This window comes from Podarcis raffonei, chromosome 3 (genome assembly GCF_027172205.1).
Source record: "Podarcis raffonei isolate rPodRaf1 chromosome 3, rPodRaf1.pri, whole genome shotgun sequence".
NCBI classification, from domain to species: Eukaryota; Metazoa; Chordata; class Lepidosauria; order Squamata; family Lacertidae; genus Podarcis; species Podarcis raffonei.
The window spans coordinates 5,771,628-5,789,053 of NC_070604.1; the positions used below are offsets into that span (position 1 = coordinate 5,771,628).

Consider the following 17,426-nt stretch of genomic DNA (forward strand, 5'->3'; position numbering starts at 1 on the left):
ATGACTAAACGACTAAACAACAACAAAAGGCTGCATTGATTTCTGAAGACATTCATGGGCCATTTGCTTTCCCTTCCCCAGTGTTGCTTAGACCATTTGGGCTATGGTTCTGTTTCAGAGTGCCTGGGAGATTAGCAGGGGTGATGCCAAGCAACAGACTTTGAATCCAGCAGGTAGTCCCTCTACATGAAAGTAGACCACTGAATCCTTCTCATCTTGCCCTGTATGACAAACAAGAGGAAGATAAATTGGATGGCTGTCTTACCTTACTGGGTTTACACTGCCCTTCATAGTCAGTGGATCTAAAAAAAGAGTGGCCAGATATCTCAAAAACGTACTGATAGTGACCAAACAACACGCCTCATTTTATCTACAGCATAAGAAACCAAATCAGGCTTGCCTTCCTGCAGGCCATTAACCGAGTCTATAAAATAGCCCCCACTGCCCCTGTTTCATTATCATTATTCTAATCATGCTTGTGGTGTGGCACAAATCCAGCAAAACCATTAGAAAAGCCAACCAGACAAGCACCAGGGAGTGTGGATACATGCGTGTGTGCGTACAGGCACACATATACCACATCACACAAGGAGCTAGCTTTCTTCTAAGAAAATGTCTTCCAAAATAATAATAATAATTATAATAATAATAACAACAACACGTCTTATAATTATCCAGCGCAGTACAGTAGTCTTATTAGTTTTCAGGGCACTTTACGAAAGGACAAACGAAGCAACATTATAAAGGCAAAGTGATTTTCCTAGACCAGCTACTACCAGATCCTTTGCAAAGGCAGGGAACATCATACAGATCTCCAGAGTCATAGAAAACCGATTCCCACAAACATTTTTTAGTACAGTAGTACCTCAGGTTAAGAACTTAATTCGTTCTGGAGGTCCGTTCTTAACCTGAAACTGTTTTTAACTTGAGGTACCACTTTCGCTAATGGGGCCTCCTGCTGCCACTGCCACACGATTTCTGTTCTCATCCTGAAGCAAAGTTCTTAACCCGAGGTACTATTTCTGGGTTAGCTGAGTCTGTAACCTGAAGTGTCTGTAACCTGAAGCATGTGTAACCCAAGGTACCACCGTACTGGTATCAGAGCAAGTAGACTCTTTGGAGAGCCATTTTATTGTGAACACCACCAGATCGGTCTTGTTTTCAGAGAGGTCTCCACAGCCCCCTAACCTCCTCGTCTTTGCAGACTTCACATGGCATCAAACACACTCAGAGTCTGAATGGAAATAGGTAGAAATGCCCTTAAAAAGGAAATAACTTTTTGACAGCTCTAGCCTAAGGCAATTAAGGAAGGTGCCATTGAAAGGAGAATGCCATGCTATTTAATAAATTATGCTCACTCTTGTCAACACACACGCACAAGCTTTCCTAATCACAACCTGAACAGCAACATGCACTCCTTGTCCACAGCAGGTACTACAGTAATCAGTTTGGCATCCAAAGATGAACCCTTAAAGGAAGCAACAACAGAGGCCAACAGAAGCAAACAAGCAATCCATGAGGAATGACTGGCTAAACTAGAAATGTGAGGATTCCAGCACACATGTGCAAGTGATTCATCATTTGAGATGGGAGCAAGTACAACTTTGGTGCCTGTATAAAATTTACAATATGTAATTCTAACTAGCAGGTATAACCCACCACACACAACATAATTACTATGGCAACCAGAACTTTTTGTGCTCCTGTGCCACGACCACAATGCATTGCCTGAAGTCCTTACAGCAACCTAATTCTGAATTGCAGTTAGTCATATTTTGACAGCGCTGCTCTTCCTGCAAATACGATTCCTTGCCTACTGTCAGCACATATTTTTGCAGATGTTCAGGGAATAGACAAAGGCAAGAACCTCTGAAGAGGGGCTTAGCTTCCCAATCCCAACCGCTTCCAAAAGCAAAAGTTTGGGATTTCCTTGATTACAAAGAGAAGCCACGGCAATCTGGCTTTTACTTCTTAAGAGTTATGTGCTGCTGGAGATATATAGAGGGATTTGGGCAGTGCTAGGGAGAAGTGCCAGGCAATATTGTGGATAATGTGGAATTTATTTGTTTACCTCTAAAAACCCTATCTGCCTTTCAGGGATTGTTTCTAAAGAGCACTCAAGCCTTTCTTAGCCTTATGCTGGAGCCGCAAACATGATAGCAAACGTTTGCTCTAATTCAAATCAGTCTCACTTAATAAGTGGGAAAACCACAACTTTTTCATTTTTTAAAAAATCCTTTTCTTAGCATGGTAAACAAAGAATGGCTAAGTTGGGGAGGAGGAGCTGGCAACTCTTTCCTCCTCCTGAACTGAAAGCATGAAATAAAAGAGTACACATCCACTACAAAAAATACACACTGGACTAGGCCACACCCCAGCCAGCTCTCCCTCTGAAATGTCAACAGGGACGATACTATTAATTTTCCAACTTTGTGACCTTTACTTTTGCATGCATCACCAATCCAGTAATATGAAAAGTTTCTCTTTTCTGCAAGTTTTCTAGGCCCCATCCAGAGTCAGAGCTCACTTTAAACAAGCACCATGAGCCTCCACAGCAAACCTCTTTGTGAACCTGGCCTGATCCGGACCACAAACCCCAGCCCATTTCCTCCCTTCCCTTCTGCACCCACCTTGGCACCACTGCCCCACCCCCCCGCCAAGTCCTCTTCACCAGCACTGCCCACCAACGAGGTGGATTTAAATCAAATCGATTTAAATCACGATATAAATCACTAGTCAGTAAGACTTGATTTAAATCTTTCTTTCTTTCTTTTTTACAGAAAGGCATTCCTGCTGGTATAATCTTAATATTTACAACCAGATGAAGGTTTCGTTTTTGGAATAATAAATTTTCAGAGTAGTTTTTACAGTTATAACAAAAATTACTGATTTGGTTATACAGTGGTACCTCGGGTTAAGTACTTAATTCGTTCCGGAGGTCCGTTCTTAACCTGAAACTGTTCTTAACCTGAGGTACCACTTTAGCTAATGGGGCCTGGCGCCACCGTCACGCGATTTCTGTTCTCATCCTGAAGCAAAGTTCTTAACCCGAGGTACTATTTCTGAGTTAGCGGAGTATGTAACCTGAAGCGTATGTAACCTGAGGTACCACTGCACTATTAGAAATACATAGACAGATAATTATGAAATTATTGTGAGGTTTAATAAGTTAACTGATTACATTTGGACAACTTTTCTGCTGTACTTTATTGGAAGGAGAAAAATAATCATTTCCTTAATAACAATTTAAACAATTTATTTAACTACAACAATAACATTATAGCATATGTATCCATGTTTGTTAACTGGTGTGGTTAAACATTTTTTTTAAAAAAACTGATTTTCAGCACACATGGAAAACTTAAAACAAATCCTTATTTCCTGATGGTCTTTGGACTATAATGTAACTTAAGTAGAAAACTATCTTTAGAAATATATTTTCCTCCGAAACATTTTATTTTAAAAATCCAATTTAAACTTTTAAAAATCGATTTAAATTTTAAAAAATTGATTTAAATAAAATATATTCAATTTTTTCAAATTGATTTTTATCCACCCTGCCACCGGCTCACTCCTTCCCCTTTTCCAGCTGCCAAAGATCTCTCAGTTCCAGTTCCGAATCCCCTGCTTGAACCGCTTGCCCCCCTCCAACTATCTCAGCCCTCTGAGCTGCTCTTAGCCCTGGAAGTCCTAATATCTGCGGCGCCCCAAGGCACACCCATGTCCTCAGGCCTCTTCCCAAGCCTTGGTTATCGTGGAAGCTCCTCTGCCATCCCCCTCACAGCTGCAATCACTGCCCGCCTGTCGCCATCCCCGGGCCTCGTCAAGGGACGCCTTGCCCACAGACCTCAGCGGTAACCAGAGAGAGAGGCAAAGGGGCAAGTGGAGTGGTGCACTATCTTCTGCGCCCGGTCACCACTATGTTAACCGGAGGCAGGGAATTGGGAGCCTTTGATACTACAGTGGTACCTCGGGTTACATACACTTCAGGTTACATACGCTTCAGGTTACAGACTCCGCTAACCCAGAAATACTACCTCGGGTTAAGAACTTTGCTTCAGGATGAGAAGAGAAATCGTGCTACAGCGGCACGGCGGCAGCAGGAGGCCCCATTAGCTAAAGTGGTGCTTCAGGTTAAGAACAGTTTCAGGTTAAGAACGGACCTCCGGAACGAATTAAGTTCTTAACCCGAGGTACCACTGTATTGGCATGGGCAGGACTCAAGGCATTAATGGCACAGAGGGAGGGTGATGCAGAGAGAGAGAAATATATACAGTACTGGACTCCCAAGTATAGCAAATGAAGTTGGTATTATTAAACATGATAAAGAATAGAGTAAAGCAGGGGTAGGCAAACTAAGGCCGGGGGCCGGATGCAGCCAAATCACCTTCTCAATCCGGCCCACGGACGGTCCGGGAATCAGTGTGTTTTTACATGAGTAGAATGTGTCCTTTCATTTAAAATGCATCTCTGGGTTATTTGTAAAGGTAAAGGTAAAGGTACCCCTGCCCGTACGGGCCAGCCTTGACAGACTCTGGGGTTGTGCGCGCATCTCACTCAAGAGGCCGGGGGCCAGCGCTGTCCGGAGACACTTCCGGGTCACGTGGCCAGCGTGACATCGCTGCTCTGGCGAGCCAGCGCAGCACACGGAAACGCCGTTTACCTTCCCGCTGGTAAGCGGTCCCTATTTGCACTTAGGGGTGCTTTCGAACTGCTAGGTTGGCAGGCGCTGGGACCGAGCAACGGGAGCGCACCCCGCCGCGGGGATCTGAACCACTGACCATGCGATCGGCAAGCCCTAGGCGCTGAGGCTTTTACCCACAGCGCCACCCGCGTCCCCTGGGTTATTTGTAGGGCATAGGAATTCATTCAATCCCCCCCCCTCCCAAAATATAGTCTGGCCCAACACGTGGTCTGAGGAATGGTGGACCAGCCCACGGCTGAAAAAGGTTGCTGATCCCTGGATTAACGCATCCCCTACTCTTCCTGGGCATAGCATGAAGATCCATGCTAAGGCTTCAAATATCCCCCTCCCCTCATATGCATACAAAGAGGCATGGCTGGCTGGCTGCACAAAGGGTGTGAATATCGCCACTGCCATTCGCAAGATTATGCGCTTGCTCCTTGCCCAGCGCATGAAAGGCGCCTGAGTAAGGCACGACTTTTAGCTCACGTGAGAGTGGGGGACTGAAAGAACGGACATTCCAGGATCCAATCAAAAGCCAAGAGGGCTTCTGCAATTCTGGGATGTCCCAGTCAAATCATGGCAGTTGCAGAGTATGTCACCCTGTATCAGATAATCAATTAGATCCTATTCAGAATTACTGCAGTTACAACTCAGGACAAAGACTGTGCTACAACAGCAAAGAGGCATCCAAAATGAAGCAAGCCAAAGAGAACAGCCCAACTTTGTATTAGTTTATATTCATAAAATATAAGTAAACTGGTAATGCCAGCCTAATTTTCTTGGTGCTTCCCAAGTAGGACTTATTGAGCAAGTGTTTCTGAAGCGATGCAAAAGCACAGGATTGATGTTAGAGAAACGCAGTTAGAGAAAACTTTAATGTCCACTCACTTCATAAAACATAACACAACTAAACAGATCGTTTTCACTTGGTTGAGGGGAAGGAAACACAGAAGGCAACAGATTCCCCTTCCTAGCATTCAAGATGTTTGAGAAACAAGTTCCGACAAAAAAAGCAGTACCACAGTGAGGTAAATCTAGCTGGATCCTAGACAAAATTTCCCAACTATGACAACAAGTAACCTAGGAAGGTTCTGGAATGTTTTTTCCCTGACCACTAGACACAATTTGTCGGGATGCTTTAGCTACCCTACTGGTAGACATCACACCTAATCTTCCCATTTTGAGTCTTCACAAAACACTTCTGCCTTTCATATTTTCTTAGCTTTTGCATTTTAAAGGTAATGGCCTTTCCATGTAAACACATGTCATTAAAAAAAAAGTGAACCCACATTTAAATGACAAAATTATCTAGGTTGAAAGGCTGTCAGTTTTAAAACTACTTTAATTCAAGTTGGGTAAATAGATTTTAACTCTTTATAAAGAAGGAACATATTTTGATACTCCTATTAAAAATCCACTATTTGTCATAAATTTACTAGGGATGGGGGAAGACTCTGTGATCTATTCACACATTTTCATCTAACTATTTCAAAATCTGTTCCTTCTCACACCATGCTGAACACTTTTTTAAAGTTAAGTGCTTTTAAAGGCTGCATTTGCTAAAGCTTGAATTCTACTTGGGTCACCTCACCCGTGCTGAAACTAGTTCCTCACTAACAAACTTAAGCTTCCCTAGAATCCTAAAACATAAGATTTTTGTTTACTGCATAAACTATTTGGCAGTATCATGAGCCAGAGAGCCCCTAAAGGCAACTAAGTCTGTTTAATTAATGTTAATTACTAAAACATCCCCATCAGTGACACAAAGCATAGCTATGAACACTCAGTCACACAAGCCAGCGGAAACATGATGAAACAAACAGAACAATCGCTCGTCATTCCAAAAGCTTCAGATATGAGTTTCAGGAGATTTCATTTAAAAGATGTAAATACATGGTAGTAGAGCTCAAAACCACTTAGGAAGACAGGTTGCCTTCTTGATAATCTGTTAGAGGCACAGCTTTCTGCCAAGACAAGAAGCAGCTCAGTAGTGTGAACATTTTGGATAATACTATCTTCTAACAACATCAGACCAAAGTTTGATCTAGCACCCTTGCTTAGATGCTTGCTTAGATGTTTGATTCAATTCAGACAAAAATCTGCGATAAAAATCTGCGCTTTTAAATAACAGGCTTACAGGAATATAATTAATCAAAATTCCTTCAAGCTAATTTCAATGTGATATATATATATATATGCATGCACAAGAAAGACAGAATGATACACAATTAACATTCCTCTAGTCCTAGGAAGGGAAACAAAACTTATTGCATCACCACACAAATATCTTCCAGCACTATTGTACTGAGTCATACCTTAGTAACAGATGAATGAAAAACCAAGACAGAACCAGGGTTGAGATCAAAGTAAGTGATCAGGAAAATAAACAAAATGTACGTTACAAAATATAGCATAAATAGATGCAATCTCTTCATTATGCAAGAAAAACAACAACATTAGGATAAAATAAACCAACTTCAGTATATGTATCGAAGCTTCAATATGTACAATGAGGCTGGAAAAAGAAATTGGTACAGATTTTCATTATTAATATAAGAGACAAAGTCCCACCACACTCCCAAGGAAGAGTCCAGTTTAGCTTTTCTAGATAGGAATCCAACATGCCAGGTAATTGTTTTTCGTAAGGCAATGTTCCTTACGTTGTGCCACCATGTTGAGCTACCAACATTTGTCAATTATCTAGCTCAGTTTTGCTTAAACCAGGAATGGGGAAGAGAATCTTTCCAGCGGGCTGGATCCTGAGCTCCCCCACCCCCCACCCCCCGGGCAGCCCAATATTCAATCACCACCTGATTTTTTTATTTTTCTAAAACAAGTGAATCAGGACCGCACTAAGTGCACTCCTAATTCTTTCCTTCCTTCCCTCGCAATCTGATTTGAACACAAACCTGGCTGCAAAGGCCTGCCAAAGTTGGGTTCCCAAGAGCAGCCATTCCCAGCTGGGTTGGCAAACACTGCCATCAGCTGAACCTGCAAATCCCACTCTGGCAGAATTGGCCGAACTGGTAAGCTCCAGAATGCAGCCCATCCCATCGGGTTTACTACATTTTGAAGTAAGTGAATTAATACATATTACCATCCAAAAATGGGAAAGCAGGTGCTACGGTCTTTAAACCTGGAGTCTAAAATTATGTAACTGTACCACTGGCTGGGAGGGACGCGGGTGGCGCTGTGGGTAAAAGCCTCAGCGCCTAGGGCTTGCCGATCGAAAGGTCGGCGGTTCGCATCCCCGCGGCGGGATGCGCTCCCGTTGCTCGGTCCCAGCGCCTGCCAACCTAGCAGTTCGAAAGCACCCCTAAGTGCAAGTAGATAAATAGGGACCGCTTACCAGCGGGAAGGTAAACGGCGTTTCCGTGTGCGGCTCTGGCTCGCCGGAGCAGCTTTGTCACGCTGGCCACGTGACCCGGAAGTGTCTGCGGACAGCGCTGGCCCCCGGCCTCTTGAGTGAGATGAGCGCACAACCCCAGAGTCTGTCAAGACTGACCCGTACGGGCAGGGGTACCTTTACCTTTACCTTTTTACCACTGGCTGGGAGGGGAACAGGAACTAGTGGAAGTTGGCAACACCCCTCCCCCTTGCACAAGGCGGGGGAATGTATTGTGCAAGGGGCTTCGAGACTAGAGCCATTGATTCTTATCTGGTCCATCACATAATAATCACATAATAAAAGGATCTAGTCACAACTCTGGTGAGCAAGATGGAGATTGGGCAAGTGGGGGGGGCAGCCTAGGCTGTTGAGCTTTTTTCAGGGGATCTTCCTAAAGTTTTTAAGCTTTTTAAAGGGGCATTACAGACATTACTGGGCTTCTGCTTTTCAAGAATTTTTCTGGATCCCTTAGCTACGCCCATGCTTTACACTTACCTACATTGCATCACAATTCCCATTTTGTTACCCATTTGAAAATATCCTTTTGGAATAACTTATACTTATTTATTATTTCAATTTATATCTCCAACATGCTTCAGCAACAATTAAAAGTGTGAAATCCAAACCATGCAATTAAGTTATTTAAAACTTGGTTTTTCAAACTGCAAATTCAGTTCTTAAAAAAATTGTAAAATCACAACAACAACAACAGACTCCAAAAAAACATTGTGTTGAGTCCAGAGGGGGCGGGAATCATATTTCCTTCAAATGTGGTTTTAACGAACATTCTCAGTCTAACCCTGATGAACTTCCCAAGGAAATAATTCTATCAATTCTATACCACCAAGAGTATATTCCAAGCTTCTTCAACCTCGGCCCTCCAGATGTTTTGAGACTACAATTCCCATCATCCCTAACCACTGGTCCTGCTAGCTAGGGATCATGGGAGTTGTAGGCCAAAAACATCTGGTGGGCCGAGGTTGAGGAATCCTGGTATATTCTGTCTGTGCTGGTCACCCTAAGCCAGGGGATGTCAACCTGGTCCCAACCGCCCACTAGTGGGCGCTTCAGAATTCTAGGTGGGCGGTAGGGAGTTCTACGGCACAAGCTGAATCCTTCTTCCATTGAGCACTAGTGGGCGGTAAGGAAATTTTACCATCAAGAAAGATGCATTAGTGGGCGGTAGGTATAAAAAGGTTGACTACTCCTGCCCTAAGCTAACGAACTCAGAGCAGGATGTCGTGCATTGCTCTTCAAACGTTCATATGGAAGAAGATGCCACAATTCTTTAAAAGTCAAAAACAGCTATTCAACTAGTGCCTAGAAATTAATCAGCCAGTGTATATATAATTTAAACACAAATGCTACATGCTCTTACGCCCTATCCTGCACTATGAAGTGATTTGATGCATTCTGAACTAACTGAAGTTTCTGGATAGCCTTAGGTGACATCACCCCACAGAAGAAGAAGAAGAAGAAGAAGAGGAGGAGGAGGAGGAGGAGTTTGGATTTGATATCCCACTTTATCACTACCCTAAGGTGTCTCAAAGTGGCTAACCATCTCCTTTCCCTTCCTCCCCCACAACAAACACGCTGTGAGGTGAGTGAGGCTGAGAGACTTCAGAGAAGTGTGACTAGCCCAAGGTCACCCAGCAGCTGCATGTGGAGGAGCGGGGAAGCGAACCCGGTTCACCAGATTACGAGTCCACTGCTCTTAACCACTATACCACACTGGCCATGTGGTATAATACCCATGCCATTTAAAATAGGTTGCCAAGGTATTTATGACAGCAGCTACATCCCCTTTCTCCGGGAATGTCCACAGCTTGATATATCATCTGAACCTGACAAAAAGTGATCTCGGCCACAGACACCATGCAGGAATTCAAGAGATTTCCAGATCCTGCAGAACAGGCAACAATGTGCAGGTACACTTTAAGGGGTAATTGCAACCCCATCCAGAACCCAATACACCAACAACTAACTCAGTCAAACCATCCACTGTTAACATTTACATCATGCCTGAACAGTCTTTCTGTTGCTGACTCCAGATAGCCATGCAAGGCTTTCAATGCTTCATCCAGTTCACATAAAAGGAGAAAGTAGTGCTGAATGTCAAAGGAATATTGACATCGCTACAGTCCAAACCTCTAGGAAACCTTCCCCAAGCAATTTCACCTGAACGTTGATGAACATGGGAGACAAGCAAAAGCTAGTGGCACAAACAGGGCATATTTAATGGGATGCATCAGCAGCCGTCCTCAAGGAACACTGATCTAAACCAAGGTAATTTACATCATTCTTTTAAATGACAAAGAAAAAGGGATACTTTTAGAATAACTGTATCAAAATCAAATTTCCATCTTTCATGTATGCCCAGAAAAGCATGCATACTAATTGGTTGCTCATAAAACATATCTGTTTGCAACTAAACAGAGCCTTCATACTATCCAGAAAAAGAATATTCCTTTTTTTTAAAGATATTTATTACATTTTCCAATTTTTTATACAAACAAAAAAAACCAAAGAGATTAAAAAACACACATGTATAGTTCATAAAGCATACTTTTCAATAACAAATTTCTCTGACCTCCTCATACCTCCCCTTCTTGTATTCCATTTAAAATTATTTGTTCAGCAAATCCTTAACTTAAAGCATTACAGCTTATAATATCACCTTATTTTCAAAACCCTTTTTTCCCCCATCCATGTTCCTTTATATCATTACAGCTAGAAACTACTCAATTTCAATCCAACACCGTTCAACTTTCCTTAATTTTACAATATTTCTGTAAATAATCCTTAAATTTTTTCCAATCTTCTTCTGCCGACTCTTCTCCCTGGTCACGGATTCTGCTCGTCATCTCTGCCAGTCCCATACAGTCAATCAATTTCATCTGCCATTCTTCCAAAGTGGGTAGATCTTGCGTCTTCCAATACTTTGCAATGAGTATTCTTGCTGCTGTTGTAGCATACATGAAAAAAGTTCTGTCCTTCTTTGGCACCACTTGGCCAGTCATGCCCAAGAGAAAGGCCTCTGGTTTTTTCAAGAAGGTATATTTAAATACCTTTTTCAATTCGTTCTCCAGAAAAAGAATATTCCAGTCATGTAGCTCACATGACATTTTACTAAGAATTTTATGTATGCCCTGGTGAGCAACTGTGAAATTAAGGAATGCTGTCTGGTTCACCTTCCAGGATCTGTTCAAAAGGAGCACAATTCCCTTCAAAGAGCCTAGAAATTAATCAGTGAGGGTGGTATATATTATTGAACACATGTGTGCTTGGATGATGGTATGGATGGAAAGAGTATCTATGTGATTGCATGATCCTGGGTGACAGAAAGAGTAGGGGGAGGGAATTGACTGAGAACTAATTTAACAATAAGTTATTTGGGCATGATTTGGGGGGGGACTTATTTTGGGGGGGGAATGTTTCTATTATATAACAATAGATCTGCTATTACATTATATATTTTCTTGTGTGTGAGCCGGTATGTTATAGCATCATGTAATATGCACAACTCACTGCATATGAGTGCTCACTGGAAGGACAGATCCTGAAGCTGAGGCTCCAATACTCTGGCCACCGCATGAGAAGAAAAGACTCTCTGGAAAAAAATTCAGATGTGGGAAAGATGAAGGGCACAAGGAGAAGGGGATGACAGAGGACGAGATGGTTGAACAGTGTTATAGAAGTGACCAACATGAATTTGATGAAATTCCAGGAGGCAGTAGAAAACAGGAGTGCCTGGCGAGCTCTGGTCCATGGGGTCACGAAGAGTCGGACACGACTAATTGACTAAACAACAACAACATGCACAAAGAAAATTCTACGCACACAGTTATTTCAGGGGCCCCAATAATACAAAATTCCTGGATACAGCCCTGCCTCCAGGGCAATCACAGAAAGCCAGAAAAGAAGAAGAAGAGTTTGGATTTGATATCCCACTTTATCACTACAGCGAAGGATTTTAGGTATAATAAAAAAAAACAGACTAGGGCTGAGAGATACAGTGGTACCCCGGGTTACATACACTTCAGGTTACAGACTCCGCTAACCCAGAAATAGTACCTCGGGTTAAGAACTTTGCTTCAGGATGAGAACAGAAATTGTGCTCCGGCGGCACGGCAGCAGCAGGAGGCCCCATTAGCTAAAGTGGTGCTTCAGGTTAAGAACAGTTTCAGGTTAAGAACGGACCTCCAGAACGAATTAAGTACTTAACCCAAGGTACCACTGTATCCGGTTCAATATTGTGATGTATCAGCAGCTAAGCATCGCAATATTCCGATATATCACGATGGCTGAAATTGGAGATCAGGCGTGGGCATGAGGGAAGGAGAAGCCGCAGAGATCTGGTGGGTGGGGAGAGGAGAGGAAGTGGGATCTCCTCCACTGTGTGATTTGAGTGGGAGGTAATGGGGATGGGGGGTGCATTAGGCTGCCATCAGTGGGGCTGCCAGCAAAGATGCACATTAGGGGTGCCAACCTGCCCCCCCACATTGGGATGGGGGATCCCCTGGGTGAATTCCGTGGATCCTGGGGTCCCTTGACCCCCTATTTGGGAACCACTGATCCATATCCATCAGTGAGTGGAGAAAGGTAATTCTAACATGTCCACCAACTTGCAAGGGCAGCAACAACCCACCTTCACTGGGCTGTGTCTGTGCTCTATTTGCAGGTGAGCTAACACCACCCACCCAACCAAAGAGCACCATTCTCCTAGCTAGTACATAACACCAAATCCAAAGCAAGTCTTTTTTTTATAAAGAAAATATTTTAGAGGATTTGCTTAAAAGCCAGGACAGACCTACATATTTAGTTTCATGACCAAAAAGCCAAAATCATCCATTTCAAAATAGAACAAGTGGAGTTTGCAACAAAATGTCGCACTGTAGAATGCTCCTCCTCAGGGTACTTCATTTCCCATTTCTCCTGCTTTTTCCATTTCACTCTTGACCTCTTTCAATCAACCACCATTTTTACTCCACTGAGCATGCTCAGTTCTCAATGGGCTGTTCTCTCTCCCCACCCCACCCCACTTTTAGGGTCTTTCAAAATGTATTTCTGCAAACTATGGAGTTTCCCCAAGCCAGCTGATACCTGCTTCTTATGAATGGATGGTGTTTTTGGCTACATAATCAATGACACTTGCTTCTGAAGATCACAAATAGGAGGAATATTTAAATGTGCACTTCAAAATTGCTGTAAAAATTGACAGCACTGAATATTAGGGTTGCCACCTGTGCTCTGGCAAAATACAGGACAGGACAGGGGCCATTGGTGGACGATTTCTTTTTTTCATCTGGTGCTGAAGTGACTTCAAAGCAACCCACCGCAATCTATTGCTGCCTAACGGGATGGCCCCTCTGGAATTTGTGACACATGCACGTCCGCGCGCACACACACAAATTTGTAAACATGTCTGTGCTTGGGTAAAAAAAAGGTAAAGGTACCCCTGCCCGTACGGGCCAGTCTTGACAGACTCTAGGGTTGTGCGCCCATCTCACTCAAGAGGCCGGGGGCCAGCGCTGTCCGGAGACACTTCCGGTTCACGTGGCCAGCGTGACATCGCTGGTCTGGCGAGCCAGAGCCGCACACGGAAACGCTGTTTACCTTCCCGCTAGTAAGTGGTCCCTATTTATCTACTTGCACCCGGAGGTGCTTTCGAACTGCTAGGTTGGCAGGCGCTGGGACCGAGCAACGGGAGCGCACCCCGCCGCGGGGATTCGAACCGCCAACCTTTCGATCGGCAAGCCCTAGGCGCTGAGGCTTTTACCCACAGCGCCACCCGCGTCCCCTGTGCTTGGGTACCCAGAGCTTAAATACAAGACTTTTCATACACCCTTTTCAAGCACATGCACTTGGCAGAGAGAGAGAAGACCTGAAATACAGGACAAAACTGTATCAATACAGGAGGTTGCATTTTACATTGGAATACGGAACAATCCTGTATTATACAGGACAGGTGGCAACTCTACGTGAACATAAAGGAAATCATACATTGTGCGGGGATGGGGGATGCATAGCAAAATTGTGACTGGTTAAAACAGGGGCAAAGCATTTTCACTCTTACTAAACTCCCGAGAGACATCTGATAACACAATACTTGCAATTAAGGCTAAATTCACAGGAACATTAGGTACTTTTTGCAACGGCTATGCAGGAAGGAGAAGCATATATCTGTGATGTGCGCACAGTTGATAAATACAACTGCATAGCTTTCCTCCTCACTCAGAATGATCACAGTGAGTGAACTCATGATGTAGAGATACCCCAGTTCTTCTTGGCTTTGACTCCTGCTGAGCAAACAGCCAATGCATTGCTTCCTCTGGCATCATGTCCATAACATTCACATTAACTCTTTTATAAGGAGGAATACAGACTCCTGTTCCTTCTCTACTATGCTCTCAGGGCCATTAATGAAATAGTTTTCAATGTTCTCTGATCTGGGACACACTTTTAGCCTAAACATGCATTTGGAGATCCATTTCTTTCTCTTTTTGTAATCATATATTTGAAGGGTGGTCGTACTGCTACTGTAACCTACAAGTTGGACCAACGAGCTAAAACATATTAAGGATCAAAGGTACATTCCCTAAACAGAAGTCACTGCTTACCTGTAACTGGTTTAAATCAAAAGACTGATAGCATTGGGTGTGTAAGTAAAACTGAAGGTTCATGGCATAATGACAGAGGCATTGTGAAAGTAATACAGTGACCCGAAAAAGGATGCTCAATAGCTTTTATATAAAGACTGAATAATAATACCAAAATAATATTTAAAACTGGTGATGCAGAGGCACAGACACACCTTTGGAGAATGTCTCCAAAAATGAGCTAAGTTAGCAAAGCATCATTGAAGTTACTAAATAGTATACCACAGAGCCCGACCTTACACAAACTATTTATGCACACACCACACAGGCCACCACAGTGCAAACCCAGCTTCACACCACAACTTGCTCAATGGAAAATGACCATAGTGCCATTGTTAATACCACTGCTTCTGACATGCCAGAAGAACAGCCATGTATGTTGCTCAGGCCAACATCCTTAGCTTTAGGGTATTAGTGAAACATTCTGAATCTTTTGAAGGTAAAGAATAAAGGAGTTGAGGATAGTAGTTTAGTAAATGCAGCACAAAGGGGATGCTTGCAGCAGCAGACCAAAGGGCCTATGAAGTCCAACATCCAGCAGCCAGCCAGATGTCTTTTGGGAGGCTGCAAGCAGGCAATAGCCTCCCCCCAACCCAGTGCTCCTTAGCAACTGGTGTTCAGGAGCATAACTGCTTCTGAAACTGGAGTTTCCATATACCTGTCATGGCAAATATCCACCCAAGAAAAGGCACAATAAAACAGCTCTAAAGATGCATTCACCTAGGGAAGAAATTTAGTGCACAACCTCTTCTCCACCAACTGAAAGCTATCCGTTTTCATTCTGGAGTGATCAGAAGCACTTTACACAGTCAAAAGAATGCACTATTATTGTAAACTTTGCTCAAGCATCTGAACGCAAGAACAATCCCAGCACACCTACATTTTGAATCTGAATGGAACACAAAAAAGTACACTAAAACCAAAGAGGGTTGAAAAGGGCCTAGCAAACAAAACAAAGTATATGTGGTATAGTGTGTGTTTTTTATTTAAATCAAGACCTATGAGCCTCAGAAATAAAGGGGACAGGCAATGAGGAATGTCTGTATTTAATAAAACAGTTCCATGGTGCTCTCAGTCCATGCTGCTTTGTTGCTAAAAATTGTATACAGGTGCAAAGTTTCACTTTTTAAACAATTACTTTCTACAATGTCAAAATAATAATACTAACACCCCTCTTTCCCTACCCACCGAATGATGGTGATTGATGCTTACTAAATGTTGATTACATATTGCTATTTATTGACTTTATCTCATATACATTCCTAAGAATTTGGGTTGGGGGTCGATGACACCTTTCTACGCTCAGAAGTCTGAGGAGGAGCCCTGATTTAGGTGCACGTCTACCATTTCACACCACCAGGCAGTTATCAATTCCTAGTATTATATAATGTATAATAGAAGGTAGAGGGATAGGAGAAGTCTTGTTAGTCAAAAGAAAGAAGGAAAAAAACAGGTTTAACTTTTAGAGCAGTTGGCACAAACCTAGAATAAAGTTAGCCATTAAAAGGCACAAAAACTGCTTAATTCCTGCCACCCAGTCTGTCATTTCCCTCCCCTTTCCATTTTACACAGTGCAACCAACAAATCGAGAACATTGTGCTCTTGAGCAAACGTGTTTAAAAAAATCACAAAACGTTTCGCACTCACCCTTTCCAGAAGAATTCAGCAATCCAGGCTCATAAGGGAGGGAGAAAAAGAGGGGGATCAACTAAAAAAGGGGGGACTGGGGGAGAAACACGAAAAAAGACACAAACAAGAGTCTCCCCAAGGAAGAAGGGGCAGGAAAGGGAGAGGGGGGTATGATCCGAAGAGTGGGAAGGGGCGACCCAGGCTGGCCAGGAGCGAAAGGCATGCGCCCCCTCCCCCCGAAAGGTGCTGAAGGGGCCTTTTTTATTTTTATTTTCTTGGTCTATCCCATCCCTTCGCAGCGGCGCCTCTGCCAAGGACCTCCTAGCCAGGCAGGGAAGTTGGCACTGCAGCGGCAGAGGAGGATGTGACACTGTAGCGAGTGCAACCAGCTCGCCATGTATCAGCAGCGAGGGAGAGAGGGAGGAGGAGGGAGGAGGAAGAGGAAAGAGGAGGCGGAGGAGGAGGAGGCGACGCCGGCGAGAACGGGAGGAGGGCTGGCGGGACCCGGAGCAGGAGGAGCCCCGGCCCGCCGCCGCCTCAGCGCCCCCGCACGCGAGGCATGTCTGGGGACGCGGGGGGAAGGCGGCTGGCGCAGCCCCGAGGGCCAAGAGAGACCTCTGGGGCCAGGCACCCAGGCGGCGTGGGGGGAGCCAGCGGGCACGGAGCGGCAGCCCTGCCAAGCGCCAGGGCCGGGCAAGCAAGCCAGCAAGCCTTGGGTGCCTGCTTCCTCGACGGGGAGACGCTGAGGAAAGAGAAGGGGCGTGAGAGAGACTGTGAGGGAGAGCCTTGCCCCCCCCCCTGTTTCTTGCCCAGTCTGTACAAAGTGGGCCAATGCCGTGTGGGGAATTGCTTGATAGGCAAGGAGAGACCGGCCAATCAGGGGGGTGAGGAGGGGAGGCCGAGGAGGGAGGCTGGTCAGGCTTTGCCCCGCCCTCTAAGAGAGGCGTCGTAGGACCGTGGGATGGGGTGGAGTTGGGGGGCACCCGGGGGTCATCTAGTCCACCCCCTGGGGAGTCGAAGCTAGATCGTGGAATTGTAGGGCAGGAAGGCACCCAGAGGCTCC

General features: G+C 44.3%; 1 protein-coding gene across 1 annotated transcript in view; it reads right to left on the reverse strand.

The window, feature by feature from the left end:
- Positions 1 to 16,938, reverse strand: part of SERTAD2 (SERTA domain containing 2) — a 135,533-nt gene extending 118,595 nt beyond the window's left edge. Inside the window, exon 1 of the mRNA XM_053380443.1 lies at positions 16,382 to 16,938. The gene's annotated coding sequence lies outside the window, so the exon portion shown is untranslated. The remainder of the gene's footprint in view (positions 1 to 16,381) is intronic.
- Positions 16,939 to 17,426: the final 488 nt, after the last annotated feature.